The 19,768-nt window shown below is 52.5% G+C and overlaps 1 protein-coding gene across 1 annotated transcript in view; it reads right to left on the reverse strand.

Annotated features, from left to right (window-relative positions):
• Window positions 1-19,768, reverse strand: part of ERN1 (endoplasmic reticulum to nucleus signaling 1) — a 70,636-nt gene that overhangs the window by 40,655 nt on the left and 10,213 nt on the right. The gene's annotated exons all lie outside the window — the stretch shown is intronic.

The following is a 19,768-nucleotide window of genomic DNA, read 5'->3' on the forward strand; positions in this document are numbered from 1 at the left end:
CACTCCAGCCCCAAGACCTCACATGATTCTGAAATCACCCACAGTTGGCTTCCAGGAAACAGGGAGAAGGAACACTCGCTCATTTCTAACCCACCTCCTTCCCTGCTGATAGTTTACTTCAAAATCTGGTCATCTTGGGAGTGAGAGAGAGAGCACAGAAGTTACAGAACTTGCCATGCGTGCAGCCAACCCGGGTTCAATCCCCAGCACCGCCTGAGCACAGAGCCAGGAGTATGCCCTGAGCATTGCCAGGTGTGGCCCCAAAACAAAACAAACAACCACAGCTAGGAAGTGAGGACTCTGGCAAGTATCACAACTTGTGAGTCTCAATGAAGAGTGAGACCCCCAGTGAGCAACACCGGAACCGAAGGGATGCAAAGTGCGGTGAGCACCACAGCCCAGGTACCAAGCAGCACGATCTGATACGTGACTTCACACGAACACCACCGCTGAAAACGAGCACGATCAGCAGCAACGGCAAAGTGGGGGAGGAGGCAATGAGGAAATAAAGATTCTAAAATTGGGGCCGGAGCCATAGTACAGCGGATAGAGCACTTGCCTCGCAGGTGACAGACCCGGATCTGGTCCCTGGCACCCCATATGGTACCACAAGCCTGCCAGGAGTGATCCCTGAGCACACGGCCAGGTGTAAGTCCTGAACACAACCGTGTGTGGCCCCAAAACCAAAACCAATAAATAAATCTATAATCACCAAAAAGAAGAAAACAGCCAAAGGTCATAAAATTTTCTTTCCCATCTATTACTGGTGGCAATAAAAATTATAAGTATAGGAGCAATAGTTTAGCAGGTAGGCGTTTCCCTTGCACATGGCTGACCCAGGTTCAATTACCAACATCCATATGTGCCCCCAGCACCGCCAGGAGTGATCCCTGAGTGCAGAACCAAGAGAAAGCCCTGAGCACCACTCGGCATGGACCAAAAATAAAACAACAATAACAACAACAACAAGATTATACGTTTAACGTTTCTGAAGAGCATAAAAGTGTCATTGTTTTTAATTCACCTCTACATAAGAATATTCTAAAAGTTTAGTAGAGTTTTACCATGTATGTATGAAGCTCACTGCACACAGAGCTTGTGTCTTTACTTCTTTTATTTCACTCTTATATCCCAAAGAAAGAATTCCAGATATGGGAAAATAAGCCCTGTGAGACTATGTCCCCTTCCCAAACACAGGAAACTAGAAATATCTGAATTTCCAACAACATCTACATAGCCAAAATAAATGAGGACATAGTCACTTGACAGAATATTAGGTGATCAGTCAAACAGCTACGGCACAGTAGAGAAAAATGCTTATGTGCATCACCTAGTGAGACGTACGGAGTTCCAGTATCAATGCACATGGTGGGGACAGTTATTCTGGGTAGCCAGGAGTGTTTCTTTCATCTCCCTGTCCTCCAACTGCCAGGAACTGCACCACGACCCACCGGTTTCCATGGAAGCCACCATACATGTCCGCATGCACGCACATGCACACACACACACAACATGCATACACATGCGTGCCTGTACTAAGTAGGGAGGCTTCCTAAAATGACAGCCTTTTGAGATCTGTGCCCATTCGATCATGTCACCTTCTTTCTTTTTTCTTTTTTTTTTATTTTTTTGGGGGGGGGTCACACCGGAGATGCTCAGGAGTTACTCCTGGCTCTGCACTCAGGAATGACTCTTGGCGTTGCTTGGGGGACCATATGGGATGCTGGGAATCAAACCCAGGTCAGCCAACGTGCAAGGCAAACACCTTAGCTGCTGCGCTATTGCTCCAGCCCCCCATGTCACCTTCTATTGAGGTTTTTCTTTGTCTCTGTCACTATACTTTGCTGCAAATCAGTTGGTTCCTATGGTCTTGAATTAAAAACCAGTCAACACTATACTTTGCTGCTGCTACAACCGTTTTGCATACATTCTGCTTAGAATAAAGGACTAGGCTGGCTGACTTCTGGCACCAAACATCAGCCGACCATGACAGGGGCTGGGGTTGCCCAGTTGGGCCTGCCTGGCAGGCGGGAGCCTGTGAGTTTGATCCCACCCCACGTGTCCCTTGACACTAGTGTCTGGGATCCTCAGAACTGTGACAAAGTGATCAAGCCCCAGCTACCACAAACCAGAGTGTCTGAGCACCTCAACAAAGTGTGGAACCCCTCAGTACAAAAATGACGACAAAGAGACAGGGGTGGGGTTGGAAGCATGCAGTTAAAAATTCTATAGAGAGGGGCTGGGGTGACAGCACAGTGGGCAGGGCATTTATCTTGTATGTGGCCAACCCAGGTTTGAATCCCAGCATCCCATATGGTCCCCAGAGCACCGCCCGGAGTAATTTCTGAGTGCAGAGCCAGGGGTAACCCCTGTGTATCGCCAGGTATGACCCAAAAAGAAAAAAAAAACTCTATAGAGAATAAGATGGGGGAAGAGTGGCAGGTCCAGGGAAACAGCTCCAAGGGCTCAAGCACATGCTTGTACACAGGAGTCCTTGACTCCAAGGCCAGCACTGCTAAGAGTGACCCACCCCCACCCCCTGCCTAACCAAAAGAAATTTAAAAAATTCAAAATCAGGTGGAAGGGTCTTCAGTGCCAGGAGCCTGACCTGACTCATGCAGCTCCTCTGGGTGAATCAGGAAAGCTGACGGCTCTTCCCAGGGCACTGCCTTGCTTCTCCCTGGAGGAATCCACGGGAAGATGGTCGAAGCCACCGCCAGCACCTGCTGCTCCACCCACTGCCAGTGCCTAACCCGGATGACGGCTGAGGTGGGGGCGCCCACAGCGACAAACCCCACCCCGCTGAAGACCACCTGACGGTGATTCAGGAAAATGCTTCACTTTTCGTCCTACCTCTGGAACTAGGACATCCGTCTTGGAGGGCAGCCAGGCTGGGAAACAAAAGCCTGCCCAGGGGGCTCTTCTAAAGTGGGGGTTGGAGGCAGTTCAAACCAGTGTAGCCCACAGAATTGGACCTGCTCCATCTCAGCCTGGCGAGGTAGCCCAGGGCTTAAGGCACTGGCCTTTCAGGCAGCTGACCCTGGTTCTATCCTCGGCACAATACAGAATCCCGAGCACTGCTGGGAGTGACCCCTGAGCACAGAGCTGGCAGTGTGACATGTCACCCCCAATAAATAAAATAAGGAAGCCAAGGATGAGGCATGGTCCGGGCAAGCAGCAGCCATGCCGGTCCACTGAAGACGCAGCTACTGAGAACTGACTGTCCCCCACGGGAAGGGGAGAGGCGCATCGTTGATGTTTGGGTGCCTGGGAGGCGTTAGAAGAGTATAGACTGGATGGTGAAGACCTGAAGTGGAAGGTGGGTGCGTCTCTGGGAGGCAGGGGGTGGCAGGTCCTGCAAAGACCCTCCTCCACCGCCTTGTGGGGTCCTTACCCTGCAGAGAGCCATCTTGCACTATAGACCTTGGGATCAGAATTGGTTTGAACATTCCAGGCAGTTCTAGTGACAAGGAGTCACTGGGAGATCAGGGAGATTTCTGCGAGCGTGTGTTTAGACAGAGAAAGATGGATGAGAAAGACACAGAGAAGAAGCTGAAGGAGGGATCTGCCGAACAACCGGGCAAGCGCCCTGACCGGCCAGCTTCCAAGGCGCAGACACGCCACTGTCCAAACACAAAGTCCATTCTTTGCTTAAGGTTACTAGGACAAGAACCCAAATAGAGCGCACGCACACACACACACACACACACACACACACACATATATGTGCACATATGCACATATACATATGATCACATAAAATTCACATGCAGTTTTCATGCTATGCAAGAAAAGACTGCATAGAAGAAAAGATGCCTAGAAAAGATTGCAACAACAATATTTTCTCCTCCATATTCTAAATTTCCTATAATATGATTCATGTAATCTGCACACTGATTTTTAATAAAGGAGACAGATCAGTTAAGAGATGGGAGAGGGAGCTGGAGCAATAGTACAGTAGGGAGGGCATTTGCCTTGCATGTGGTCAACCTGGGTTCAATTCCCAGCATCCCATGTGGTCCCCTGAGCACCGCCAGGAGTAATTCCTCAGTGCAGAGCCAGGAGTAACCCCTGTGCATCGCCAGGTATGACCCAAAAAGGAAAAAAAAAAAGAAAGAGATGGGAGAGAAGCTGAAATGGATTTGGTTTGGGGGCCACCACCAGTGGTACCGGAGGTTCCTTCCAGCTCTGTGCTCAGGGGACCAGGCGGTACTGGGGATCTGACCTGGGTCTCCCACTTGCAACGTAGGAGCTCAGCCCTTGGAGCCGTCTACCTAATGTCAGAAGCTGAAATGAAGAGCTTCAGCAAGCTTCTGAGATCTTGCTCATCTCAGGATATGGGACAAGTTGACCACCTTTGATAGTTAATAGCTACAGAACAGGGTGCAAATGCAAGATTACGTGCATCCAAGTATATACAAGAGTGATGTTCTTATCGTGACTGCTTCCAGTACTAACAATGAACGAACTGCCCCCATCCGCCTTACTGCAGGAGCAAGGCTAAAGGGGGCAGCACAGAAACACAAGCCTGGCTGCTCTCGGTGGAAACGGAAGCCACCTGCCCCATCTGAGCATCTCGGAAACCACAGGAAGAGCAATTGTTTACGGTTGGCTGGTGACTCGAAATAAGACACAGATTGCACCATCAACACAGCTGTCTAAAAATCTCAAACATACCAGGTCCGGTTACAAATTGAACTTTTAGCAATCGAGAGAGCACTGCCCACAGTGACATCACAACAAACAGGCTTTCCACCCCCTCAACCCCCCCCACCCACACTCCTTGAAGTTCTGTTTCCAGTTAGGGTCCCCGGGGCATGGTTCCCAATATGTTCTCCTGGAAGGCAAGTTAATATCACAGAATCTCTGGCTTTTTCCCCACTGGCATTTTTTTTTAAGTGTGAAACTGCTACTTTCAAATAGAATTGCAGAGGTGGAGGAAATAAGCTTCAAGATGCCTTCAGCGATGTGGACTGAGCCCAGCTGGGGAAGGACGCCCTGTGCCCAAGGCACTGTCAGGACCTCTCCGCAGCCAGCCAGCTGCCTGTTCCCTAAGGGACACGGGGAATGGAATGGGCCACTTACAGGGCCATAGCCAGATTCCACAGAATGTGAGTAGGGGCCAGGGGGAGGCTGATTCTGTGGCTCATTCGTCTAGTAAGTGGGGTTGTCGGTGATGACTGTTAGGTAGGAGTTTTCTGGGGTAGGAGAATGTTGTGGCGAGTAAAATAGTCTGGCCTAAAGCTAGACGCTCACACAAGGTGACCCCAAGACAACAGCTCTCGACACACCCAGCTGAGGTCTCCTGGGAAGCCGGGCGGGGGAAAGCAGTCGGTGGGAAAGTGCCATCAACAGGAGTGCCCTGGGGACCCAAGAGCCATTCCAGGGTGGCAGCCTCTGGCTCAATGTTCTAATGACAAAGCCAGGTGGCACCACAGCCAGCAGCCGCCCGCTTCAGAGATGTACCAGTCACATATTTCCTGCAGAGATGTGAAAGTTTACACAGTAAAGATTAAAAGATAAGTCCTGGCACTCCTGTATCGCTTAATATTGCAAATGTGACTATTAGTCACTGTCGCATTAATCAGCTCAACTCCTTATATTTCCAGTAAGGGCGGGCGGAAGGGGAAGGGTGCATAAAAATCTAGGCTAAAGCAAGCCCTGAAAGAACTTTATTTAGAAAACATCTTCAGTAAAGAGAATCATGGTTGGAGCTAGAGCGATAGCACAGTGGGTAGGGCGTTTGCCTTGTACGCAGCCGACCCGGGGTTCGATTCCCAGCATCCCATATGGTCCCCTGAGCACTGCCAGGAGTAATTTCTGAGTGCATGAGCCAGGAGTAAGCCCTGTGCATCGCCGGGTGTGACCCAAAAAAACAAAAAAACCAAAAAAAAAAAAAAAAGAATAATGGCCACCAGGGACCCAGAGAACAGCCAACATGTGGACCCGCTGTGGCTGTGAGCAGCACTTGGGCAGTCTGAGGCTGGAGGGCACACGGCACAGCTGGTCTCTGCTGCCTGGCCCGCAGGCCAGAAGCAAAGTTAAGGGACAGCAAGGGCCTTTCGTCTGCAAGTCTGCGGTAGGTGCAGTGCAGGCCTGCGGGGGAAGCACTGAGCGGCCAACAAAGGAAGCTGTGCATCTCCTTTCTGAAAGCTCTTTACCCCAGGGTCTACATTTTTTTTTAATCTGTCATATAGTTCAGATGCTCTTGGATGCTTACTTGGCTTTTTTATCATAATACTTTCCTTGCACGCGGCCCGTGTAGCCGACCAGAGTTCGATTCCTATGCCCCTCTCAGAGAGTCCGGCAAGTTACCGAAAGTATCTCACCCGCACGGCAAAGCCTGGCAAGATACCCGTGACATATTGGATATGCCAAACACAGTAACAAGAAGTCTCATGACGGAGATGTTACTGGGCCCACTTGAGCAAACTGATGAACAACGGGGGGACAGTGCAGTGCTACTTTCCTATTCAAAGAGTGATTCTACACGTCCAAATTATATTTCCCTACAGAATTATTCCTCTCACTGTCACTGTCCTCCCGTTGTTCATCGATTTGCTCGAGCGGGCCCAGTAACATCTCCATTGTGAGACTTGTTACTGTGTTTGGCATATCGAATACATCACGGGTGGCTTGCCAGGCTTTACCGTGCGGGTGAGATACTCTCAGTAGCTTGCCCGGCTCTCCGAGAGAGGCGGAGGAATCGAACCTGGGTCAGCCTAAGCAAACGCCCTACTCGCTGTGCTATAACTCCAGCCCTCACATTCTTTTAATATTATTAAAATTCTCAGTAGAAAATATTGTTTTGTTTTGTAAACAGTATGTTTCTAATTTTAAAGATAAAATAAATGAAAGGAGGAAGGAAATCTACTGCCTGATTTTTTCTAACAAACAAACAAAAACAGAAGGTGCACAGACATGCACAGGAACTGCACACTTCTCTGTTGTGGAAACTGATGGGTCCAACCCAACGGGACATCTCCAAGAATTAAGGCCAGACGGCAGTGCAATGGGAGGTGGCGCAGAGAGATAGGACATTGGGGAGGGTGATTGCCTTGCACGCGGCTGACCCTGGTTCCATTCCTGTTACCCAATATGGTTCCTGAATACCACCAGGAGTGATTCTTAAGCACAGACCCAGAAGTAACACTTAAACATCTCTGGGTGTGACCCCAAACCAAAAAAAAAAAAAATTAGCAAGAGAAAATAAAGATCTTCCTATGAAGCTTCTCTCTTCCTGACTGCCACTCAGACAGACCACAGTATTTGCGACAATATTCGTATATGGTGATCTGGCTGAGTGCAATGGCACAGAACACGTTTCTAAGGAAGACCACACCAGTTTCCAGGATTTGTGCAGGGGCTCTTTTTTTTTCTTCTTGGTTTTATTAAATTTTCCTCTGTGAGCACAGGGATACTGTTACATTACATAATCTAACCTGAGTTTTATCTATTTAAGGTGAAGAAACCCATTCCTTCCCACTGAAAATACAATGGTGCTTGTATAACTCCAGCAAGGATATGGGCACATTTCCAATAAACTATCAATCATTACACAATAGTGGGGGCACCACCCCAGTTCCAGGGGCCACCGACCTGAAGGCAGCAGTCAGTCTGTATCTGCAGTGCCCGGGGCCTGCCCCACTGGGTTGCTTGGTCTGGGCTGTAAAGCAAAGGCAAACTGATGGAAGGTTCCTTTTGGGAGCTGCAGCGAGAGCTCAATGGGCTGAGTACTTGCTTTGCATGCAGGAGACCCAGGTTCAATAGCCAGAACCTCATATGCGCTCTCCTGAACACTGTCAGGAATGATCCCAGAACACAGAGCAAGAAATAAGCCCTAAGCACTGCTGGGGTGACCCCTCCCCCAAAAAAGAGAAAAGGAAATACACACACACACACACACACACACACACACACACACACACACGGAACAAGGAAAGGAGTTCCTAAGAAAGATTTCCAAGGTGTTCTGTTCTGTTCCATACTTAAGACATAAGAAAGAAATCTGGAGAATAATTAGCTGCATGTCACCAAAAGCAGAATCCAGGTTTTGAGTGGCCCCGGATGGGCTGAGGAATAGAGGAGGAAGAGAGTTCTTTGTTGTTACACTCAGTGACAGCGCTGGGAGGTGAGCAGGGGGGTGGGGAGGGGGAAGGGGGAGGGGCGTCCCAGGGCTAAAGGACCCAAAAGGCGAGAGACCAAAGTGCACAGAGGGAGTGCAGCTGTGGTGGCCAGGGGAGGGGGGAGGGGCTCAGGGGCTGAACACTGTGAAGTTGAGCCCTGGTGTTTGCCCATGTCACTGCAGCTCAGTTTCATCCCTGGCCCTGCAGCCACAGCCAGTGTGTGAGCACAGGGGCACTGAAACAGTAGCACCTGGAGGCTAAGAGAACAGAGGAGCATAAGGGCATCATTCTGCTGGTTACAATTAGCTAAAAGGCATCAGAGGGCTGAGCCCTGGGGATAGTCTTGTGGGGGGCATGCTATACTGGGCTGTGCTCAGGGCTAATTTCTGGCTCTGTGCTTGGGGATCACTGCTGGCAGTGCTCTGGGGACCATATAAGGTGCTGGGGGATGGATCCATGCCAGTTGGGAGCAAGCGTTAACCCCTAAACTATCCTTCCCGCTCCACGATGAGCTGATTTTTAATGAATATTGCTAGGTGTCTTTCTGGTATGCCTTAATGGATGCCAGTTCTATGCAACATCCTTTCCTGTCCTTCCTTCCTTTTTTCTTTCGTCATGCGTGCTGGGGATCAAAACCAGGGCCTCCTACCCTTGATATATCTTCTCCCATTGAGCCACATTGCTGGCTTCCCTATAGGGTATCTTAAAAAGTTCAATCTGTATAGTAATGTCAGTTCAGCAGTAAGAAGTATCAAAAATAATATCCTGTTAACATAGTCACTTGGCAGGCTCTTCAATATATATTTAATAATATTTTTTTTCAAAGTACATCTGTGTCTACAATTCTATTCCCAGCAATGTTATCTCCCTAGACTATAACTCAAACAGGGCCTGGCTCTTTGCAAATCCTGGTTGCTTTACCAAAGTACCTCTGGAGAACTGTCATTTTCATGCCCTTTGATCACGATGGAAGATTGCCCAAGGATGGTCCAAAAGACAAATACGGGGGCCAGACTGATAGAACAGTGGGTTGGGCATTTGCCTTGTACATGGCTGACTCCGGGTTCAATCCCCAGCACCCCATATGGTCCCCTGAGCACTGCCAGGCATGACCCCTGAGCACAACAGAGCCAGTAGTAAGCCCTTAGTTCAGCTGAGTGTAACCCAAACCACCACCAACCCCCTCCCCCTAGCTGAAAAAAAAAAAAAAAGACAGACAAACAGGACCGCCAACTGGAAATTCACCAAAACAGCAACCCTAAGTAAATGCCAGCACAGACCACACTCATGAAGTCAAAGCTGAAAGTGCCCTGAGCAAAAAACTCCCTGTGATGGGGAGAAAGGGGTGAAGTCAGAGTCCCTAAGGCCCTCCACGGGGGTGGGGGTGGGGGTGGGGGGCTTTCTGCAGGGGTCGCTGAGACAGACACAACAAACTGCTCCTCAGTCCCCACCTATACACACGCCTGATCCAACAGGAAGAAACGGATCCCCTGTACGAAGACCTGTCCAGCCCCACACATCCACACAGCTCACAGTGCTCAGCCTGTTCACTGCGTTGAAGAGGAGTAACAAAGGGCTATGGCACAGCTCAAAGGACTAAGGCAGAAGTTCCGCATGTGGGAGCCCTGTGGTCCCCAGAACACTGCCAAGACTGACCCCCTACATATTGCTGCTTATACCACCCTCCCTCCAAAAATACTGGAGAGACTAAGAGACTCGTGTGTGTGTGTGTGTGTGTGTGTGTGTGTGTGTGTGTGTGTGTGTTGCCTCATAGTAGCCAGGGCAAATGCTTGACCCCTTGAGCTCCGTCCCCAACCAAGCAAAGTTTCGTGTTTCCTTGCGCCTGAGTTTAAAGGATTTTGGTCTACTTCAAAACCCTTCCAAATTCTGTCACACTTCATTTCCCAGTGTGTCAGTCACCAGTAACCTGTCAGACACATGGTTCCTTCTTACCCACCTATCGGCTGTTCTGCTTCCTGGTATTAAGTCAATAAAGGTGACCGTGACATTTGCTTTGGACGGGAGTCAAGTGTCTAGCTGCACCGGGCAGGGCCCAACGGAACGGCTCTGTGCGGTTTCCAGCCCAGGCAGCTCCCGGAGTTAAAGGAGCATTGGTGGCCGATTTCGAGTGTGGTGTAATTAACCACCACCCCAGACAGTTACACACCCTCCTTCAGTTACCACATGCCTCCTTTCATGGATCCCTCAAGAGCTGTCAGACTCCCAAGTGCAAAGGTATGCTCATTTCACAACAGGTGAACAGGTTTCCCCCAAACTAGTTCGGGGGCCCCAGGCTCCATGTCAAAGGTCAAACAGCTGCAATTCCCTTGCTGCCCAACGTCAGCTGTGGTGCTGGCACCAGCTGGGAGGGAGGTGGGGGTGTGAGGTGCCCCAGGGAGCCTCCTCTCACCCCACAACCTCGGGAACAGGGTCCAAAAACCAGCAGGGTCCTGCAGCATAGCCCCTGGGGAACAGCCTATAGATAGAAGGGGAAAAAATAAAAACTAATGAATACCCTCAGGTTTCACGCCCACTTAGGGGTTCAGATGCAGAATGCAGTTTTCCCCACCACTTATGTGCTGCAGAGGCTTAAGGCCAACAGCTGGTTGTGATCAAGAGGCCATAAAAGCTTGAGGCCTTGGAAAAACTGGAAAGCCCATCAGGCCTGTGCCTTAATGGAGCAGCATGGTAAACAAACTAAATGCAGAAAGGTCTGACTTGGATGGTTAATTCACCGGGAACCAGCCTTGAAGCAGTGGAAGATGTGTGCTCTTGTGTATTCGTGTGTATAGTGAAATCCATGATTAGGAAGTCGGCAAGCCTTTGTATGAAAACCCCCAAGGGGGGGAAAAAAGACTCAAGTAGACAACAGACTTTTGGGGCCTGATAATGGCAACTAATCTGAAACTGTCCATTTTACCACTTTACAGAGATTTCTTGGTGGGATGTAATGGTGTGTGTGTGTGGAGGGAGGGGTTGGGGAGCGGGGAAGATAGAGAGGGAAATGGAACGGGGTAAAGTAGAAAGTAGATAAAAGGTCTAGTTAAATAAAAATTATCTACCAACTCCAGGTTTTATGACATAATTGCCACCCACGCCTGCCAGATGCTGGCACGCTTTATCAAAGGAGTTTAAGTGGGCCTCAGGATGCCGGTCAGCCGACAGGCCCCGGCCAGCAGCACCATTGGTGGAAGTAAGTTCGAGGGAGACCCAGACCCTTGCTGGTGTCCCTCACCTCCACCCCCTGCCCCTCTCCGGCGAACCAAACAGGCCCTCAAGTCCACCGGGCTCCATCCACCAGGTCAAAGGGCTTCCTGGTTCCTGGGAGATAGCTGTCTCAGAGACCGGGGTTGAAGGGAGCAGCTTGCCCCACCCCCTCATCACGAGAGGAAACTGAGGCCCAGAGAGGTGGAGTGACATGCCCGGAGCACCACAGTCAGCTCATCACAAGCAGGCCTGGACCGAGGTCTGTGCACCCGTCCGCGCCTTGGCCACTGCACCACACTGTAATTTCCCGACTCGCAATCATGGCTTTCTGCACGCCTGGGGCTGAAATTAGTGTGGGTCCAAGCCCCTGCTTGGCAGCATCCTGCTGGGGCAGATGGAGACCAGCGCTCTGATGGGAGGGTAGGATCGGTTGGGTGAGACTGAAATATAATTTGTAGACTCTCCATAGACACCTGGTATTTTACAGGGTGCTGCAAATTATACAGGGTAGGAGGGTCTTCAAAAAGAAAAAATTAAAATTCTGGATTAAAAACTCCTGCGGCCTCAGTGGAGGTCTAAGTGGGTGGAAACAGTACCACCGAGACCTCAGAGGTCACAACCTCAGCTACCAGAACGAAATTTCATTTTTACACAGTTAGCAGCACTTTGCTCATGGCTTAAAAAAAAAAGTGGGCTATTTTGCATGTGTGTGTGTGTGTGTGTGTGTGTGTGTGTGTGTGTGTGTATGCACGCGCATGTCCACACAATAGATCAAACCTAGAGTCTTACACATTCAAGACTGTCGGCCCGGACATGCCTCCGAGCCGAGCCTCGAGCAGGCAGTGGTCAGTGTGAACACAGGTTAGCAGTGGAAGAAAATCTCAGCCCCACAGCCTCTCAGGGGAAACGTGAAAACTATGGGAACCCCACACCTTCAGCCCGGCTCCCTCGGGGGCCAGGGAACCAGCTCTTCCTTATCATGACAGGCAGGAAACAGGTCTCCGCCTGGAAAGACCAGACCTCAGGGGCAAAAAGGGGCCCCTGCAGACCACAGAGCCGAGGAGAGTAACATCCGGGCAGGGACCCAGGGGCAGCCCTGGCGCCAGCAGGGTCTCTCCTCTGGGGTCACTCCCGGTGCCCCTCTGTGCGGCCTCCACGTCATGCACGCTTCCCGGCAGCCAGGGTGAAGAGGCGACAAGCTCCAGCTTGGTGGCATTGAGCAAGGAGGTGCGGCCGCCATCCCGCTGTGGGCAGGGAAAGACAGCCGGAAGGGCACACCTCCCAGAACCACTGCGCCCACCAACAGGAAACCCGAGAACACCCCAGCTCCTGGACTGGCCGTAAAAGCCCATGGAGAACCCCCAGTACCACATATGGAGCTGGAGCTCCATAAGGGGTCACTCCTGAGCAGAGAGCCAGGAATAGCCCCCAGGACCAAACCAAACAGCCACACAAAATAGCCGCCTGGGGCTGGAGCGATAGCATAGTGGGGAGAGCGGTTGCCTTGCATATGGCCTACCCGGGTTTAATTCCCAGTATCCCATATGGTCCCCTGAGCACTGCCAGGAGTAATTCCTGAGTGCATGAGTCAGGAGTAACCCCTGTGCATCACTGGGCGTGACCCAAAAAAAGAAAAATAAACAAAAACAAAAACATAAAAGCCACCTGCTTTCAAGGACTGGTGAGAGCCCTGAAGGAGTTACCCTAGTCCCCCCACGCAGCCTCTGCAGAGCAGACCCGGACTAGGGGCCCTCTCCATGAGCGTCAGTGCTGCTGATGGTAAAGATGAACATGAATGCCCGCAGCTCCGGAATCTGCTTGCCACCAGGAAGTGATCCCTGCCGACCCGGATAGTCCAGGGTGAAACCATCGCACAGACACAGCACTCTGCAGGAAGCGCTAAGAGAGCCGCATGGGGACAGGACGCCTGCTGCCTTAGCCCTCAGTGTTGCTGGGCAAGCTGACCGCTGGGCATGAGCAGAAGGTCCCACGCCCCCACGCACGGGCCCCTGCTCGCCTCATCTGCCGGGCTTCCCTGGACAGCCTCCTGGTACACACGTAGGACCGCCCAAGGTGCCCCTGGAAGCAGAGGAGCATGGGCGGGGACCTTCTTGGTTGTTTCCTCTCCTGGGGGTTCTGCTTCCATAAGGCACCAGCGGTCAGTTCCAGTGTGGCGGTTGGTAGAGAAGGTAGAAGCCTTGGGGCTACAAGACTTACAGGACAAGGTGAAGTGGCCGTTCACAGGCTCACATGACTCAAGCGCTGGCAAGGCGTCGGGAGTGTTTACGAACCTCTCGGTCTCACCCTACTCCTGCCTCCTCTGTGCCCCACAGGCCCGCCAGCTCTCTGGCTACAGCCCCACTCCCACCTGGACTCTTTCATCCCCTCCACGCACACAGGAAGTACGAGGCTCTGCCAGATGGGCACAGGAGCCTCCGGGAGGGCAGAGCCCCTCTGTCTTCTCAGGCTTCACCACGGCACAAAATGGCAATGGGACCTGAGGAAAGAAGTGTGAGGTCCGGGTCATGCTCAGAGGCTGAGCTGGCAGGCGGCCCGGGCCCTGCCCTGAACAAGTTGCTGCCGAGAATCCGAACCTACGCGTTCCTGCTCACGGCCTTCGACTCACTCCTGCGTCTAGACTGCCTTCACAGAGCCCCATGGCCCATTTATCCCCTGGGTTTTAACCCCCGCACCACACACACACACACACACACACACACACACACACACACACACACAGAGCGCGAGCGAGAAAGAGCACTTCAGTCCAAACAGAGACGGTTTCCCAGTATTCCCAAAGCCTACTCATGTTCAGATGTGTTGTGGGCGGGTGAGTGAGGTGGAAGGAAGGTGAGCTGGGGCTGAGGGGTGTGGACTGTGATCAAGCTCTGGGCATCTCCATTTCCCATTCAAGAGAAAAGTGGGGGGAAAAAATAGGGGATCAGAGGAGGGGGTTAGATGGAGGATATGCCACACCCTCATCAGCCCTCCAGTAATCCTGCAGATTCTTCCAGCCTCAACCCATCGAAACATCATCCCACCCCACCCCCAGGCTCAGAGACAATCTCTGAGACTCCAGGCAGCTCTGCACTTCATGATCCAGGACCACAGTTCCCTGTCACACTGCAGCCAGGCCTGCGTGTGAGCACCACCAAAAGTGGCGTGGGTAGCACAGTGGGGAGGGCGCTTGCTTTGCATGTGTTGACTGGCATCCCTGGTATCCCATATGATCCCCTGAGCTCACCAGGAGTGATCCTGAGAACTTCCGGGTGTGACCCCAAAACCAAAACCAATAAACAAAACAAGCGGTGCCCCCCCCCAAACCCCAGGCAAGCTGCGCAAATAAAAATATATGCGGGCACCAGGCCAGGAAGTATGGGAAAATCATATGACCCTAAGGAAGACACCATCATCATCACCTTGTGCCTTGGCTGTGAGAGCACCAGGGAGCATGTGTGTAGCCCCGTAAGCAAAGGGCACGGACGTTGGGGACCCGCCCGGCCTGTGAGTGCATGAGCATAGCCACAACAATGAAGGGTCGGGGGAAAGAAGAGGGAAAGGAAAACCTTTGTCCAGTGCCACTGAACATGGTCGGTCCATCCCTGTCCTGATCTTGCGCCATCCCAGTGCCTCCACTTATCTGGGAATTTTGCAACACTGGAAATTAGTAACGACCTGACTCACATTAAGGTTCAGTTCGGGGTGGGGATAAGAAACACCACAGAAATGAGCCAAGGTTGTGTGGGAGGAGGTGGGTGAGTGGCCAGTACATCTCCCCGGTACATCTTCGGGCCTGGACTCCCCACCTGAGCACCCCCAGGATAGAAAGAGAGATCTCCCTCGGCTTCCTCACCACGGATCCGATAAGATAAAGGCCCTGAGACTGTAGAAGACTCCACCATCAGATTAAGACGAGCTGGGGCTGGATTAGAAGCAACATGGGTTGGGTCTTGTGGTCTCCTACTAAAACTACAAGATAAACTTGTCCTGGATCAAGTATCAGGAAGGGTCACTGGACCCCTAAGCACCAGGGGGGCAGCCTCCCTCTGCGATAGTCACATTCAATGGCTCACATTCGCTCAGGAAGCTCCAAAACCGGCATGGTTAGTGTTAGGCCCCTGACGGATCACGCAACGTCACGTCCAAAGCTGCCGGGTCAGCCCCAAATGGGCTGGTGCCACGGCCCTCCAGGCCCCAAGAGTGCTCACTGTCAGCAGGTGGGGGGGAGGGCCCTGGCTTCCTGGGGACTGCAGGACAAGCGAGTAGCACCTGGCACAGTGACTACACGCAGGCCGAGACCCTCTGTGCCCTGCCTCCACTCTGGGTTCTCTCCCCTCTGGGGCCTGGACAACCACTTTGCAGAGGGGTGTGTCCTCACCCCATGGCCCCTGCTCAGAGCAGGGGCGAGTCCCACGAGGCCAGGAGTCTGATCGGCCCTGAGATGCTATCCAGGAAGCCATAGAGCACGCCCTCAGCAGGACCACACTCTGGCACTGGGTCTTACCTGCTGCAGCCAGGACACTGGGACCACTCAGTGAAGCCCCTCCACCCCCCAGCCCTCCTCTCCACTGCTGGGGAGAGTGACAGGAGGCTGGCACAGGGTGGAGCCAGCGGGGAGCGGCCGCTGGTACCTACCCAGGGCTCTGCTGGGGAGGATGCTGAAAGAGCCCGCACGGGAGGGGGGGAGATAAGGGGGAGCCTGTGTGCCCAGAGTTTGCAACTCCCTGCGTCCCACCATGGGGCAGGTGCCCGCAGAAACACAACCACGTGAGGAGCAGGCACAGTGGCCCGTCCACAGCACAAGAACTATTGGGGTTCCCTTCCAGTTGGTGGAAACCAGCCCCCAAGGGTCCCCAGGGAGCAGCTGTTCCAGGCTGGCTCAGAGTGAGCTCCAAGGGGCCTTGGGCCAATGCAGCTGCACCCACTCATTCCTAAAGCCAGAGGCAGCGTTATGGAGATTCTCCATGTGGCACCTGAGGGGAGCCCACTGCGGGACCACTGCCCGCCACCCCTGGCATCTCCGTCATGTCCCCGCCGGGTCCCCATAGCAGGCACTCCGGAGGCTGATGTCTCTGGTCCCAAAAGGGATGGGGAGTCACAGTCTGAACTGTCCCACAATTCACTGCCCCATGCACACACCCTCAAGGGGCAAGTTCTGTTTCGTTCACATACTTTGTTCTGGTCTTTTTGTTTCTTTGTTTATTTGATTAGGGGCCACATGCAGCAGTGCTCAGGGTTTATGCCTGGTTCCGGGTTCAGGTGTTCAGGGCTCACTCCTGATGGTGCTCTGTAGACCATAACAGGGTGATGGGAGTGGAACTCGTGCAAAGCCACGTGCAAGGCCATGTGCAAGGCCAACTTGGCCACATGCAAGGCCAACGCTAACGACCTCTCCGGCCCCCATTCTGTTCCTTTTTCCCCGTGGAATTCACTCCTTCCAAAAGGTCTCCTATGCCCCCTCTCTTGGTCGACAGGAGACTCACTCCCGGAGCCAAGGACGAATGTCCCTGCCAGGACACGCAAACAGCACTACCTGGGCTCCCGCAAGGCACACAGGCAAAAGCAAAAGGAGTGAGCAGGCCCAGGCTGGCTTTCATCCTGCTGCCCTTCTGACAAGCTCAGGCCCAGCGCCCGAAGAAGCCAGGTAGCAGGGAAAGTCCATTTTTAAAAAAGCAGACTCAGCAGTTATGCCTCTGAGGAAATCTACCCCTGTGTCTGGAATGATTTGCTCTTTAAAAGTTGGGCAAGGGGCCGAGAGCCAATACACCCACACAGTCCACCTGGGTTAAACACCCCAGCGCCCATATGGTCCCTTGAGCACCTCTCCCCCAACCCCCTGGAGTGATGCCTGAGTGCAGGGCCAGGGCAAAGCCCTGAGCACTGCCAGTTGTGGCTCCCAAACCAAAATAAGTAAAGTTCAGCTAAGCATCAAAAGCAAGGCTCAGGGCTCTGTCTGTAGGCCTAGCAGGAGACATCAGGCCTGCGCGGGGCCTCCATCCTCTCCATCCCCAGTCCCCACTTCCCAAAAGTCCTCTTCAGCCTGGACCGGTGCTCCAAGACAGTTCTAGATGCAGGGACTCCTGGGGACTCTCCTCTGGGTCAGGTCCGGGGATCGAGGGATCACTCGATGGGCTCCAGCTGGCTACAGAAGGGCCCCTAAGGTCCGACGTCTTAAAATTTTATCTTTTGTTCTGTTTGGGGGTTTGCTCCTGGCTGTGCTCTCAGGAATTACTCCTGATGGTGCTCGGGAGACCACATGGGGGCTGGAGCCTGGGTCCATGTGCAAGGCAAATACCCAAGCTACTGTACTATCATTCTGGCCCCAAAGCAGAGATTTCTGTTTGTTCATTTGTTTGGAGGCCACACCCTGTGGTGCTCAGGGCTTCCTCCTTGCTCTGTACCGGAAATCGAACCTGAGATGTCGGACCTGGGATGTCCCTGTACAAGGCAGTCACCCTATCCACTGTACTACTGCTTTGACCCCTGTCATTTTTCTTTTTAAAAAACTTAATTCATGGGGCTGGAGCCATCATACTGTGGGTAAGGCACTTGCCTGGCACATGGCTGACCGGGGTTCAATCCCCAGCATCCCATATGATCTCCTGAGCACTGTCAGGAGTGATCCCTCAGCACAAAGCCAGGAGTAAGTCCTGAACACTGTCGGCTGTGGTGCCCAAATAGAACAAATTAATTCATTTAATTCTGGGTTGGTCTCATCAACGGCCAAGACATAATAAAGACTATAAAACCCAGCTCCCAGAAGCGTGCAGCCACATTTGCGGCCACGCAACATCTTATTTTTTTTTCTCTGGAGAACCTGGCAGGCTACCAAAAGTATCCTGCCCACACGGCAGAGTCTGGCAAACTTCCCGTATCGTATTCTATATGCCAAACACCAGTAGCAATGATGGGTCTCATTCTCCTAATCCTGAAAGAGCATTGAAATGACTCTTTTAAAATCTCAGGGCTAGGAAGAAAGAGACCTTACTGGTGCCTGCTCAAGGAAATCAGATGATCGTGATTGTGAATTCTGGGAGGGGTGAGGGCTGGGCAACACTTGCAGTCCTCAGGGGCTGCCCCTGGCTTGGTGCTCAGGCGTCACTTTCTGTCTGTCTGTCTGTGCTCGGGAAGGGAGGCAGCAGCTCCCAGAGGCCTGGGCACCATTCACGGGGATGCAGCTGGCAGAGACTCATTCAGCTCTCCAGGCAAACACGGGTGACCACCAGTCAGGGCTGGGCAGAGCCAGTTTCCCCCTGCAGCTCTGGATCTCTTCACAGGGACCATCTCACTGCTAGACACCCCCCACCATCCCCACAAACACCCCCGTCAGCGGTCAAGGGCCATCCAAGAGAAAGGCGATGTGACTTTAACCAGCTATGTCCCCTGACCCACTTGAAATCAATGACAAGGTCGGGATCAGAAGAGACCAATGACAAGGTTGGGGTCAAGGGGCTGACCTGCCCGTGCTGTGGGCCCCAACAATATTGTAGGGGGCTGGGGGCTGGCTTCCAGGACAATACTTGGGCAGCCTAGCACTGTAGCACTGTTGCACTGTCCTCCCGTTGTTCATCGATTTGCTCGAGCGGGCACCAGTAACGTCTCCATTGTGAGACTTGTTGTTACTGTGTTTGGCATATCGAATAAGCCACGGGGAGTTTGCCAGGCTCTGCCGTGCGGGCGAGATACTCTCGATAGCTTGCCGGGGTCTCCGAGAAGGATGGAGGAATCGAACCTGGGTCAGCCGCATGCAAGGCAAACGCCCTGCCACTGTGCTATTGCTTGCCTGGGCGGCCTAGACCAACAATTATTCCCTCATTTGAAATGCAGGGTGGAGGGTGAGGTGGGGGGAGCGGGAGACAAGGCACCAGGAAAAGGGCTGGCTTGGAATTATAATTATAAATTAGCCTGTGAGCAGAGGGGGACTTGTTTAATGCCCAGGAGGCCAATTGGTTCATTTTCCCCCCCATGGAATGTCACGCCGAGTGAAAGACGAAACTGCCCCAGAATGCGCACAGACCACTTAGAGCCTGGCTCTGGCTGATCTCATTCCTGATAGGAGGGGCTGTGCAGAGGGTGCCCCCACACCCCGAGCCAGTCTCCTGGAAGCCCCCCCTCACACACACACCCGCCTTCCAGATGACAGCTGCTCACAGGTACAGATCACAGCTGGAGCCACAGCCCCCTTCTGCCCGCTGCCCCCCGAGAACATGGCCCTCGTGAACCCCAAGAAGGAATTTAACCAGTTCCTGCTGAGAGCCTGCTTGGAGTAGAAGGCCACAGAAGATAAAACGATTATGAAGAATGAAGACCACCAGCCAGAAAAGTGTGAGCCAGGGAAATCGTATTTAGTAAACACCAGGGCACTGGGTCAAGGTTCAACATGAAACAGGACATCTCCATCCTACACACACACACACACACACACACACACACAC

This window comes from Sorex fumeus, unplaced genomic scaffold (assembly GCF_029834395.1).
Source record: "Sorex fumeus unplaced genomic scaffold, SorFum_2.1 ptg000063l, whole genome shotgun sequence".
NCBI classification, from domain to species: Eukaryota; Metazoa; Chordata; class Mammalia; order Eulipotyphla; family Soricidae; genus Sorex; species Sorex fumeus.